Source organism: Stenella coeruleoalba (genome assembly GCF_951394435.1).
Source record: "Stenella coeruleoalba genome assembly, chromosome: 7".
NCBI lineage: Eukaryota > Metazoa > Chordata > Mammalia > Artiodactyla > Delphinidae > Stenella > Stenella coeruleoalba.
In genome coordinates, this window is record NC_137153.1 from 93,821,453 (window position 1) to 93,835,270 (window position 13,818).

General features: G+C 37.0%; 1 protein-coding gene across 4 annotated transcripts in view; it reads left to right on the forward strand.

Moving 5' to 3' along the window:
- The first annotated feature begins 9,573 nt into the window (after window positions 1–9,573).
- The window catches only part of LOC307188513 (uncharacterized protein), a 263,852-nt gene continuing 259,607 nt past the window's right edge, over window positions 9,574–13,818 (forward strand). For 3 of the 4 annotated variants that reach the window (XR_013828959.1, XR_013828960.1, XM_079925746.1), the window contains exon 1: window positions 9,574–9,692. The gene's annotated coding sequence lies outside the window, so the exon portion shown is untranslated. The remainder of the gene's footprint in view (window positions 9,693–13,818) is intronic. The other variant, XR_013828961.1, reaches the window with a different exon arrangement.

Consider the following 13,818-nt stretch of genomic DNA (forward strand, 5'->3'; position numbering starts at 1 on the left):
GAAGCATCTGTAATACTACTAATTCATTCTCCTAATCACTTTATTTTTAATGTTTTTAATCAATACAACAGCATATTCAGAAAGGTACTCTTCACAAATAAGAAAGCTAAAGGTCAGAGAAGTAAAATAACTTTAAATCACAGTTTGCCTAGCTCCTGACACATGCTCTTACTACAACACATCCGTAGCCAGAATGCTGAAACAGTACTGTGATATTGTGATTTACAGTAAGAAAAATATACTTGGTTTTCAGCCCCATTTCTGGCACAGAGCACCTAAAACTCCTGTTTCCTAAGTGATGAGAGCCAGAAAGGTGTCTTTAGTTATGTTAATGAGGATGGGGCTGGTTGCCAGGACAGAAGACCACGTGGTCAGAGGGCTTGGACTTTCAGTCTCCCCACCACCACCCCCATCTCTTGGGAGGGGAAAGGGGCTGGAGGTTTAATCAATTGCCAATGGCCAGTGATTTAATAAAAAATGTCTATGTAATGAAGTCTCCATAAAAACCCAAAAGGACTGGGTTTTGAGAATCTCAGGGTTGGTGAACACTTGGAGATTTGGGGAGAATGATGCTCTCTGAGAGGGCACAGAAGCTCTGCATTCTTTCCCACATACCTTGCCCTATGCATCTCTTTCATCTATCTGCTTCTGAATTATATTCTTCTATAATAAACCAAAGACCTAGTAAGTAAAATGTTTCTGAGTTCCACGTGCCACTCTAGCAAATTAATCGCTCCAAGGAGGGAGTTGTGGGAACCTCTGATTTATAGTTGATTGGTCAGGATGGGTGACAACCTGGGGGGCAGTCTTTAACCATTGGGATCTGATGCTATCTCTGGGACACAATGTCAGAATTGAGCTGTATTGTAGGACACCCAGCTGGTGTCAGAGCATTGCTTGTTGTGGGGAGACATTCCCACAACAGAAATTGGGGTTCAGAACATCCATTCAAGTACTATATATCATTTTTTAATAGTTTGTTTTTCATTGAATTCTAGTCGGCATACATATTTTATCTTAACTATCTGGCTTAATGTATTAGGGACAAAGAAAGCATCTAGGTTTATATTCATCATACACTTTAATGTGATTTCTTACATAAACTGATGATAACAAATGATTAAAGAAATGAGAAAAATGTATAAAGTAATAAACACGTGCATTTGCATTATATTCTGAGTTATTACTACCAATAAGATGATACTTCTGGGACATCCCTGGTGGCGCAGTAGTTAAGAATCCACCTGCCAATGCAGGGGACACAGGTTTGATCCCTGGCCTGAGAAGATCCTGCATGCCACGGAGCAATAAGCCCGCAAGCCACAACTACTGAGCTCAGGCGCTGCAACTACTGCAGCCCACATGCCTAGAGCCCGTGCTCTGCAACAAGAGAAGCCACCGCAATGAGAAGCCCACGCACTGCAATGAAGACTAGCCCCTGCTCATGGCAACTAGAGAAAGCCCACGCACAGGAACGAAGACCCAACGCAGCCATAAATAAATAAATAAATAAAATGTAAAAAAAAAAAAAAAGATGATACTTCTGCCTACGTATAAACAATAGCATCTTGTAAGAAGACCAGGTTACTATGACTAGATTGAGGACCTAAAATAAGAAAAGAAGAAAATATTTCCTCCTTTCCTTCCCTCTCCTCTTTTTATAGGAGAATTTATTCTGAAGGAAGAAGCTTTTAATATATACATTCCTCCTCTATAGCATTATGTGAAAATTTATTTCAGTTTAAAAAAATTAAAATAACACATACATCATTTTTCTTTATTCTCAACCAAAAATATAGATCACTTAGATTATAGAAATTAACCTAAATCATTAATTGAGGCATACAAATAAAAATCACTAGTGAGTTCTATAGTAGGTAAATGGATTATATGGATTTCCTATGAAGAATCTTTTGCTTGGGGAATATTAAAGTTAAAATAGTATTTGAGACATGCAAACAACTGCTCATTTCAAGCAAATGACAATCCCTCCTCTAGGCATCCATAATTCTTTTTTTTTTTCCCTGTACGCGGGCCTCTCGCTGTTGTGGCCTCTCCCGTTGCGGAGCACAGGCTCCGGATGCGCAGGCCCAGCGGCCATGGCTCACAGGTCCAGCCGCTCCGCGGCATGTGGGATCTTCCCAGACCAGGGCACGAACCCGTGTCCCCTGCATCGGCAGGCGGACTCTCAACCACTGCGCCACCAGGCAAGCCCCATAATTCTTTACTTGCACCTCTGTTAAAAACTTACTATTAAATCTCGGCCCACCTTCTATTCCTCTCTCACTTTGAATCACCAAAGATTCAGCTAATGTCTCTCAATACCACAATTCCTGATGTATTTTAAAATATTTTTACATTTTCATTTATTTTAAATTAGATGATGTATGCATGAATAGGTACACAAATAGATTAATTAAGAACAATGCTCTAGAGATATTTAAAATGATTTGGTATAATTCCTGATTATCAACAACTTTCTATTTGGGACAAAGTGCAAAGAATCCATATGTTAACTGCAAACAATTTAATTTCAGAAAGGTCTGTGTTACTTAATTTAGTTTTCTTTGTTTTGGAGGGGTTTTTTTGGCCATGCCACATGGCTTGTGGGATCTTAGTTCCCTGACCAGACCAGGAATCGAACCCGGGCCCTCGGCAGTGAAAATGCAGATTCCTAACCACTGGACCACCAGGGAATTCCCTGTTTTACTTAATTTAATACACATATGTTAGATACCTCTATTAGTGTGCACAAATTACGGCAGAATCCTTGAAGACAAACTGCAAGACTGTCCTGGGCTTGGAAGACAAAATTTCAGTTTCAGTTTCAGTTTCAGATATCAAGGTTACTGAATAAAGATGTACACATAGTAAACAAAACAAGGATATAAATGTTGCTATATATCAAGGAATTTTAAAACAATATTTTTTGTGGGCTTTTTGTTTAGAGGGATGATTTTATGGCAGAACTCTAAATGCAAGAAAAGAATGTATCCACTTGCACTTGAGCACCAATTGAAACTTGTCCTGAAATTTATGAGGGCTTAATACAAGCGCTAGAATCTTAAGGAGAAATGAGGGCAAAATCAATAAAACAAATAAACACAAGAAAAAAAACAAAACAAAAAAAACAAAGCAAGGTCGGGACTTCTCTTCGTGGTCCAGTGGTTAAGACTCCCTGCTCCCAATGCAGGGGGCCCGGGTTTGATCCCTGGCCAGAGAACTAGATCCCACTTGCCAAAACTAAAAGAGCTCACGTGCTGCAACTAAGACTCGTGAAGGCAAAAAAATAAATAAATAGTAAAAAAAAAAAAAAAAAAGACCAAAAAAACCCCACAAAGCAAACAACCAAACAACCAACAGTATCACTAAAGATGTCCTAACAAGTCATAAGCAAAAAAACAACAGCTGTTAAACTGGCTTCAGAATTTGCCTCTATAACATTAAATTCAACACTAAAGTCAAAAATAAGATGAAATAAATAAATAATGTTAATAAAATTTGATATGAATATATTACAAACCAATAATGTAAATCCAACTATATTTTTCCTGCATGAAGAAAACAAAGTTTTCTCAAATATTCAAAGGATTAGAAATAACATCACCTGCTCACTGCAGATGACAAAATTATCTTATGAATATTAAAGCCCTCTGTCAGGATATATATAAAAATTATGAATTCAAGCCTGGAAGGGACATATACCTTAACTCCTAATCAAGGACCACCCAACCTAACACTGCAAGTGCATTATAAGGGAGTGGAAAGCAGACAAAGGTCAGAAACTCTCAATATGAATCCTGGATAAGTGTGTGACCTGGGACAAATCAATCTCTCTTAGAGTGCATAAATAGACACATCTGCATATACATAAAATATGAAAAATCACTGATAATTTTTAAATTATCTAGCAGCAGTAACAGAAGTTTGTACTGCTTCTAGCAGAATCCATATAAAAATACAGGTAAGCTTCTTCCTTACACATAAATAAAAAATCTGTGTCTGGTATAGTATTGATATATTCCACTAATTGGAAAATTCTTCATTGCTTATGACAAAAATTAATCCTAAATTTACCCAGAAAGTAAAATAATTTGTCTTTGCTAAAGGAAATAAGTCTTTAACCTGAATACAATGCCCAGAATCTCACCCTTTTTTCTAGTCAAACTCTTTTTCTCTATCTCCCATCATGAACCAGTTAAGCTTGCCCCCTTGCATATCATAATCCCTTTCTTGAGCTAACTGCTCAGAACATGTTCAGTTTTGTCTTATGTTTTCTTCCCATTGTGTTCCCTGCTCCAACAGTGTGACATTCTCTGTCCTCCACTAATTTCAATTTGCTTATTCTGTACGGTACTGCTGATGATTTTAGCTATTATTGCTGTTCTATAACTCACCATTTAGCTTATTCTGTGAATGGCAAATTATATTTTATTATAATCATGATTCTAGATTTACGTACTATGCATGCTAGTAATACACAATTTTAAGCTTTATATATCTTGTATATATTTTTTACATGAACTTCAATGTCACTGAATTAAAGAACAAGGGATAGAATGATGAATTTAAATAGCAACACTAAATATTATCTCAACTAGTTTGGACGTGTTCACTAATATAAAAGTTATTTGAAAGTTCAGGCTTGCTGCTCAATGCCCAGAGAAAAATCTGTCCTTACATGCCTAATCTAACAAATATAAAACTAATAGATGTATACAATACCAGAGTAGACGACAGAAATTCAATTTATTAACTTATACAAAGCTATTGAACTTAAACGCACTGCCATTAGCATTCAAAGAGATAATGCATGTGAAGCCTGAAACGTAGTGAGCACTTAATATACACATATCAGTTATTATCTGCTTTACATCTTATTGCCCAGTTACATAAGAATCAAAGCGATTATAGTTTCTTTGAATTTCTGATTGCACATTGACCATGTTCAATATGCACTGAACACTGCAATTTCAATGCATTTAAAAACATTTATTTTCAATATTTATTAGAATATTTCAATATTTATTAAATAGACTCCTTTTCCTTTGGGTTATTTTATCTTCTCTGGCTATCTTTAATTTTCCCTCTGTGAGTACTAATGTCATTTTTTGTGGCCTAAATTTGTCTTGCTTCTACAGAGCAATCTGGCCTTAAGCTACACTCAGATAACTTGACTAGGAGAAATCCGTAAACTTTTCTTAAAACTTACTGTAAAAGTCTGTGATTTAAGAATTTACCAAATTCCCCTATTAAATGTTTGTTCTCTGTTTAAGGTCAGAGGTCAGTAAAAATTAATTCCCTCATTTTCAAATTTTAGGGAGTTGCCTCACTGTATCACCCAAGAATTGAAAACGAGCATGTATCTAGAATATTTAATGCCCCAATAAGCATGCTGGAATCTGAACCAGTATTTTTTTTATGATAGCTATGAATTTTTTCCTAATGACATACCCATGGCAATATATTTAGCAAAATTTATTTGGTTCACCTATTCATCTTTGATTCATTGCAAGTAATTAATTAAAACAGATATGTGCTTTAATTTGTGCTAGTCAATCAAGCACCATGGAAACTGACACCCAGACTGTATTTTCCCTTACAAACAAGTTTAAGGTGTCTACTTTATCTTAAATTAGTAAGCATATGGTATTTCTGAAGAATAAAATGGCAATATAAAGATTATATATAGATTTTAATTCCCTTCAAATACTTATAAAAGCAATTTTGAATTTTCTGTTGATGATTCTACACATCTAAATTAATCCAGGCTATTGTTTCTGAACATATCCAGAATATGCTGTCACTGAAGATATTTGCAGAGCTTAGTGAAGTTTGAAAATTACATAATGCAACAGTAACATTAATTTCAATAAAGGTAACCATTAACTTATTATCAATTGTTGTAATGGAAATAAAATATGAGACAAAGAACATGACTGATTTGAAGCCTTGCTATTTCCTGAGCATTTAAATATATTCAAGTTACAACCCTTCTATGAATCCTGCTTAGAATAGGAGGTAATATATATTGAGGATAAAAAGCTATAAAGAGATGTTGTAAGATATGATTCAGAACTCCTATATATATATATATATATATATATATATATACACACACATAATGCAAATTGTGACATCTGTGCAAATGTATCTTAGCATTGCCTAAAATTGAAGACACATATCATTCACTGGGGAGCAGGAAACCCATGCCAGCCCCAGCCCTGCAGCTTCTGGCTCCTCTTCTCCTGCTTCCTTGCATGGAGGTACAAAATAAGAAAGAATAAAAGAAAAGGACAAGGACTATCACTTCCAGCATGATCAAGTAGCTCCTACTGGACCCAATTCTCCTGTGTAAAGCAACTATAAACTCCAGACAAACTACAAAAAAGGAATGACTAGAAGGCAATGGAGAATAATCAAATGAAGGTACATTCAGGAGCTGAATTGACACTTGTTAATAAAGAATGGTACTGTGTGAGTATGTGGTTTTTTTCTCCTGGCTTTTAGTTTGAAGTTAGACCAACATTTTCGATGTGTGAAGTGACTATAATTCTTAGAGAAATCCTGCAGACTTCCTGACCTGAAAAACCAGAAGACATATCTCAAAGCAACTGTATTTCTAAAAACTGAGAGGAGACTTCCAGAAAGGAGAAAGCCACAGAGGAGGAGACCCAAATTATAAGCTCTACCCAAGTCTCTGGCTTGCTCCTGACCCATAAATGCATAGGGCAGACTCAAGGTAGCCTCCAATGGTTCTAAAATAACTGAACAGAGATTTGAGATGTAATAAAAGGTTTGAAATTTAAATGTAACCAAATCGATTGCCTATTAAAACAAAACCAAAAAAATCACCATTCTTAAGAATATAACCAAATGCAAATATATCAGAATCAGTGGGATACAGTCAAAATTAATCTTGTATGAGGAACCAGAAAAAATTGTTACTCATTCTTAAAGGAAAAATTATCAACAGATTTGAACCCTTAAATTATCCAGATGTTGGAATCATCATAGAAGGACTTTTAAATCAGCTTGTGTGTGTGTGTGTGTGTGTGTGTGTGTGTGTGTGTGTGTGTGTGTTGAGGGAGTGTGAAGAAGAAACACTCATACAAAAATCTAGGAAATCTCAGCAAAATAAAAAAATAAATAGAAACTCAATAGAAATTCAAGAAAAATACATATCTAAACAAAACATTCTTTGGATATGCAGAATGCAGATCATAGAGGACAGAATCAGTAATCTTAAAGGTAGATCAACAGAAATAATGCAGTCTTCAGAACACCATGACATAAGTTTGGAAGAAAAATTAATAGAGCTTCAGGAACCTGTGGGACATGTCAAAAGTATAAAGTACACGTAATATGAACTCAAGAAGGTTTGGCAAGAGAGAATGAGACAAAAAAAATTTGAAGAAATAAAGGCCAAAAAACTTTCCAAATGTATGGAAGACGTATTTTTACACTAACAAGAGGCTCAGTAAACCTGGACTAGGAATAATATAAATAAAACTAAATCCCAGCAAAGAAAAGTTAACTTGCTAAAAATCAAAGAGCAAAAGAAAATCTTAAAATTAGCTAGAGAAAATGGAATATTATACACAGGGAAAGAATAGTTCATATCACCATAGACTCCATATCAGAAACTATGGAGGCAATAATAAAGACATTTTCAGATAAAAGAGTAAGAAAATTTGTCACCAGCACTGCACCTAAAAGAAATGCTAAAACAATTTCTTGCAGTCGGAAAAAAAGAAATAGTACCAGAGGAAAATACATACCATCTGGAAAGAACAGATTAAATAATAAATATATTGATAAATATAAATTTTTCTCTTACTGTAGTTAACACACACATGACTAAAGCAAAAAATATAATGGTGTCTTTTTGGTGTATAACATTTTTAGCACGAGATAATAATTAACATACATAGAATGATGAGGTTATGGTAACACATGGATGGATCCACATGGTTGCAGGTTTTCTATATATCATGTGAGGTAGTAAAATATTAATCCTATATAGACTGTAAAGACTTAATCCCAGAGCAACTACTAACAAAAAAAATCCAATAGATAATTTCTAATGGAATTCGAAAATTCATTCAAAGAAGAACCAGAAAATCAGAAAAGGGTAGAAATAGAGGGGATATTCACAATAAAATGGTGAACCTAAATCAAATGATACCAATAATGACAGAATGTTTATGGATGAAACCCTCTAACTAAAAGGCAGAGATTAACAGAATAATTAATAAAAGCAGGACCTAACTGTATGTTAAATATGAGATGAAATTTAAATGTAAAGCTCAGATAGATTGAGAGCAGATGTATAGAAATTATATATAATACAAACCCTAAGAATAAGAAGCCTGGATTACCTATTTTAATACGAGATAAGGTAAGCGTCAAGAAAAGTCTACTGCCAGAGATAAAGCAGGATATTTAACAAAGGTAAAAGGCTAAATTCATCAGGATGATCTAACAATCATAAGTGTGTATGACCTGAGAACCAACGTTCAAAACACATGATGCAAAAACTACAGTATTAAAGAAAGAATTAGACAAAATCTCCTACTATGATTGTGGAATTAACAGTCCCCTTGAACAACTGATTGAGCTAGACAAAAAAACTAATGGAATCAGCATGCACAACCTAGATCTAATGGATAATTACAAAATACTACATATGATAATGTCAGAATACATTCTTTAAGCACTCATATTATATTCACCAAGATGGCCCAAAAACTGCGCTAGAAGTCTAAATCAACTTAATAGAATTGAAATCATATGGAATAAACTCTGTCTGATCACACTATAATTAAATTAGACATCAATAACCGTATCTAGGAAAACTAAGTATTTTCAATCAAACCCACTTCGAAAACATCCATCAAACAAACAAAAAATCAAAGTAGAAATTATAGAATAATTTCAACTTTATGGTACACAAAATACAGCATACAAAATCTGGATAGGCAGGGGAGTTCCCCAGCAGCCCAGTGGCTGGAATTCCCCAGCTTCCACTGCAGGGGACACGAGTTCGATCCCTGGTGGGGGAACTATGATGCCTTGCTGTGTGGGCAAAAAAAATTAAAAATTTGAGAGGCCACTGAAAATTATTAGAGGGAAATTTTTAAAGTGCTCATATTAAAAAAAAATTTAAAGGTCTAAAATTAATGACCCCAAATTCTGCATTGAATAAGTAACAAAAATAAAAAACGCAAAGGAAACTAAAAGTAGAAATGAGAAAAAGATAAAAGTATATATCAATAAAACAGAAATGAGGCAAGCACTGTACAAAATTAACAAAGGGGAAAGCTGTCTTTATGACTCAGAAAATCTGAGGCAGGGCTACATAAGACGCTGCGCGTCCTCCCCACCCCCACACGGCAGCTGACTGAGCTGCTGACTGCGGAGCGGTCTCCTCAAGGCGCAGGCAGACCAGCCACGAGCGGGCCGCACCGGCCCTCTGCTCCAAGCCTCCTCCAGTACCTCCACAGGGCTTACCTCAGGACGTGGGGCCCGTCAGCTGGGGATACCATTCCCAGGCGCCGAGATGCTGCGCTTGAGCCACGTGGAAGTTGCTCCCACTCCGTCAGAGGCCCTGAGGCAGAGCTGAGGCTCCGAGCCCACCGAGCCTCACACCGTCGCGGGTGGGCACTGACGGCAGGCAGGCTCCGAGGCAGGTGAGCAGAAGGGAACACGCCCTGGCGTGGAGAGCGAGGCGGGCCTCTCCAAGGAGCACGGGCCAGCCTCCGAGGGGCTCGCAGCCCGGCCAGAGGTGGGCTCTCTGGGGAAGAGGGAAGGAACGTTTCTTCCCGAAGCCTGTGTCTCCTAAGGCTTCCGGGTCACGGGTGTGTGTGTGGGGGGGGGGGGCGCGGAGGGGCCGAGGCCTGCAGCCTCACAGAAGCCCCAAGGCAGCTGTGCCAACCGAGGCCGCTGCCAGAAGCCAGAATTGGCTTTGCTTTCCTTACGTTTGGCCTCGGTGAAGGCGATGTCGAGGGCTGGAGGCTGAAGGGCAGAGGCTGGCGCCTTTCAGGGGCCTGAGTGGGCAGGACGCCAGAGTTGTTGCTGAGGCGGCCGTGGAAGCCAGGCGGCGGCTTGTGATGCGTGAGGCTCTTCAGAGGGTCGTTGGCCGGGATCTGGCTGGCCGGCTTGGACTGGAAGTAGTTACCGGCAGTATTTTCTCTGTCTCTCTGACTGAGCATCCCTTGCAGCGGTCTTCCTCCTGCACGCCTGGTTCGCTGCTCTCGGCTGCCGAGATTTGGGGGGCTGGTTTGTTTTGTGGCCCTTTTGAAACTACTGGGAGACTGGTTTTTACGATGATGGGCTCGGGAATCTTCCAGAAGTTGGTTTCCTCACCCCAGCAAGACTTGCGCCTAATCGTCTCCAGGTTGCTGTAGGACAGTCCCAGCGAATCAGTGGATGCACCTGCTCCAGGAGCTGCTGGAAAAGCAGTTATGTTCTCGCCAACAGACAGTTACGAAGCCATCGATCTTCTCTAGCTCAAATTCTGACTGTTGCAGATCTTTGACCTACGCACACACCTCCCTCTCTCTCTTTTCTCTCTCTCTCTCCCTCTCCCTCCTCTCTCTGCCCCCTCTCTCGCTCCTCCCCATATATATATATCACAAATCAAAAAGGAATTAATTATCAAAAAAACTCACAAAAAACTCTTCATGGTTAGATGTATTCACTGAGAGTTCCATCAAACATTCAATCCTGAAGTTTTTCAGATAAAGCAGAGGAGGATGGAACTCTCCCTCTCTGAGACACCTTTTGAGACCAGTTAACTCTAAATATGTATCCTGACAAAGAAATTAGAAAAAAAAAAATGCAGACATATATCCACCATGAACATAAACATAAACACAAAATCGTTAACAGTATTGTCAAATTGAATACAACAATATTTAAGAGGGTAGTACCTTATGAACAAATAGGTTCAATTCCTGGAATAGAAGGATATTTGAACGTGCTTAAATTAATCAGTTTAATTCATCATATTAACAAAGGAGGTAAAACATATTTTGATAGATGCAGAAAAAGAATTTGGTAAAATTCAACACTCCTTATTCATTAAAAAAAAAAAAATCTCAGCAAACAAGAAAGAGACTTTCAATTTGTAAGTCACCTAGGAGAAACATAAGGCTAATATATACTTGATGTTGAAATATTTAATGCTTTTCCTGTAAGATTAAAAACAAGACAATAATGCCTGCTCTCACAGTTATTTAACACTGTACTCAAGTATTTACATTTGAACCATTTGCATAAAAAATATGCAATTTTATTACCTGTGTAGGTTCTTTTAACCACCAGTGTAATCAAAATGCAAAACCCTCGGACAGTTGTCTTTCTTTTATTGATTTTAACTTGATTTGATTATGGTTAGAGAACACATTTTGTATGATTTCAGTTCTTTTAAATGCATTGAAATTTATTTTATGGCCTGGGATATGGCCAATCTTGTTGAATGTCCCAAGGGCACTTGAAAAAATTTGCAATCTTATGTTGTTAAGTGTAATATTCTATATGTGTAAAATATATTCTTTTGGATGATGGCATTGTTCAGATCCTATATGTGTCTGCTGATTTTCTAAGAGTTCCTTCCATTTTTGAGGGGGGTAGGTGGGTTGAAGTACCCAACTATAAGTTCAGATTTGTCTCTTTTTTCTTTCAGCTCTATCAGTTTTCGCTTCATGCAGTTTGAGTCTCTGTTGTTTGGTGTGTATACATTTAAAATCATTATATCATCCTTTTGGGTCTTTTAACATTGTGTATTTGAGGAGAGGGGGCTGTGTTTCCAATGGCAGTTTAATTTGGAAAGCCTTTGCAATCTTATTTTGGTCTGCTCACTTTATCTGGTACTGCTTGGACTCCTTCTGGTCTCTGTTGATGTTGCATGAGTAGGCAGAACAGGTTTTCCAGAACCGCCAGGAGTGTCTCTTGGTGGGGAAAGCATGTGTGGAAATGGTCTGTCTTATCAGTGCCCCCTGGTTGCCCTCATTCCCCAGCTGGGAGAGCTGGAGGTGGGAAACCTCTGTATGGCTTTCCTCTATTGGTTGGGAGGATACCAGACCCCTGACATAATGCTATTCCTCCATTCCTGTGGTCAACTCCCTACCTTTCTCTTACTACCTTTAGAATTCTCTTATGTTTGTTTCTTGTGTCATTTCTAGGATTTATAGTTGTGCTTGATGATGAGCAGAGGGAAAAAAATGGTTCTGCACTGTATTGTCCAGACTAGAAGTCTCTCAAAGAAATTTTTAGAAAGAAGAAAAGGGTGGAGAACTTGTATTACATGATTTCAAGTTTTATTATAAAGCTACAGTATATAAGAGGAGGTGGTGTTGGCAAAATGATAGATACTAGATCAAAAGAACAGAATGAAAAGTAAAGCAATAGAATCACCATGTAGCTTTCGTTGATTTTCCCTAAAGGTTCCAAGGTAACTAAATGGAGAATGGAAAGATTTATAAACAGTTAGTGCCTGAAGAATTGGAAAGCTGTATGAATAAAAAAGAACCTCAAACTTTACCTCATACCATACACAAAAATAAACTTAAAATGAGCCATGGATCTAAATATAAAGGCTAAAATTATAAAATTTCTATAAAAAGTTTATGATTTTAACATTGTCAAATATTTATTAGGTAGTAGTATAAAGGAAGAAGCATAAAATAACAGTAAGTTATAAATTGGAATTTATCATAGTTGAAAACATTTGATCTTTGAAGGATACCATGAAGAAAATAAATAGCAAGACACAGATTGGAACAAAATATTCTTAATAAATCTGACAAAGACTGGACCTGTATCCATAATATATAAAGAACTCTTAAAACGCAACAATAAGAAAAGAATCAATCCCATAGAAAAATTGGCAAATGATATGAACAGATGATTAACAAAAGAGTATATACAAATGTCTAATAAGCACACATACTCAGCATCATTAATCATGAGGGAATTACAATCTAAGAACACAATGTGATGCTAAGGCACAACTCTTAGAATGGTTGAAATTAAAAGGATTTAAGTTCACAGTTGGTGAAATGGGGAGCAACTTCTCATACCCTGCTGGTGGGAATATGAAATGGTACAACCACTTTGGAAATCTGTCTAGTGATTTCTTTAAAAGTTAAATATTCACGTATCACGAAATTCAGCCTTTCCACTCGTAGGTATACCCCAAAGAAATGAAAACAGTCTGCGCAAAGAACTGTATAAGAATATTCATAGTAGCTTTTATTCATACTAGTGAAAAACTGAAAACAACACATGCTCATCAACTGGTGAATGGCTAAGCAAAACGTGAAATATCCATGCAAAAGATTGTGACTCAGCAGTAAAGATGAACATACCGCTGATAAAAAATAATAAAAAAATGATGAATCTTAAAATCATTATGCCAAGTTAAAGAAGCCAAGAAATAAAAGTGTCTATGATGGCTGATTCTATTTATATATATTTTAGAAAAAGAAAACCAATCTATAGTGACAGTAACAGTGTGCAAAGATTGCAAAGTGGTACAAAGAAACACTTGGTGATGAAAATATTCTGTACCTTCATATCAGCAGTGATTTTACAAGTGTATACACATGTCAAAATGCATCAAATTGCACACTTTAGCCAAGAGTTTCTTGCCCTTCTTCCCTCCTTTTGGGACCTAGAGGAAAAAGAAGAAACTGATCACACATCACACATCACACATATAAAGATAGTACTAAATTATTTCTCTGCCTCTCAGGATATAGGCAGCTTGTCATTCTTTCCCCTACAACTATGTATGTGAAGGTATAGGACAAT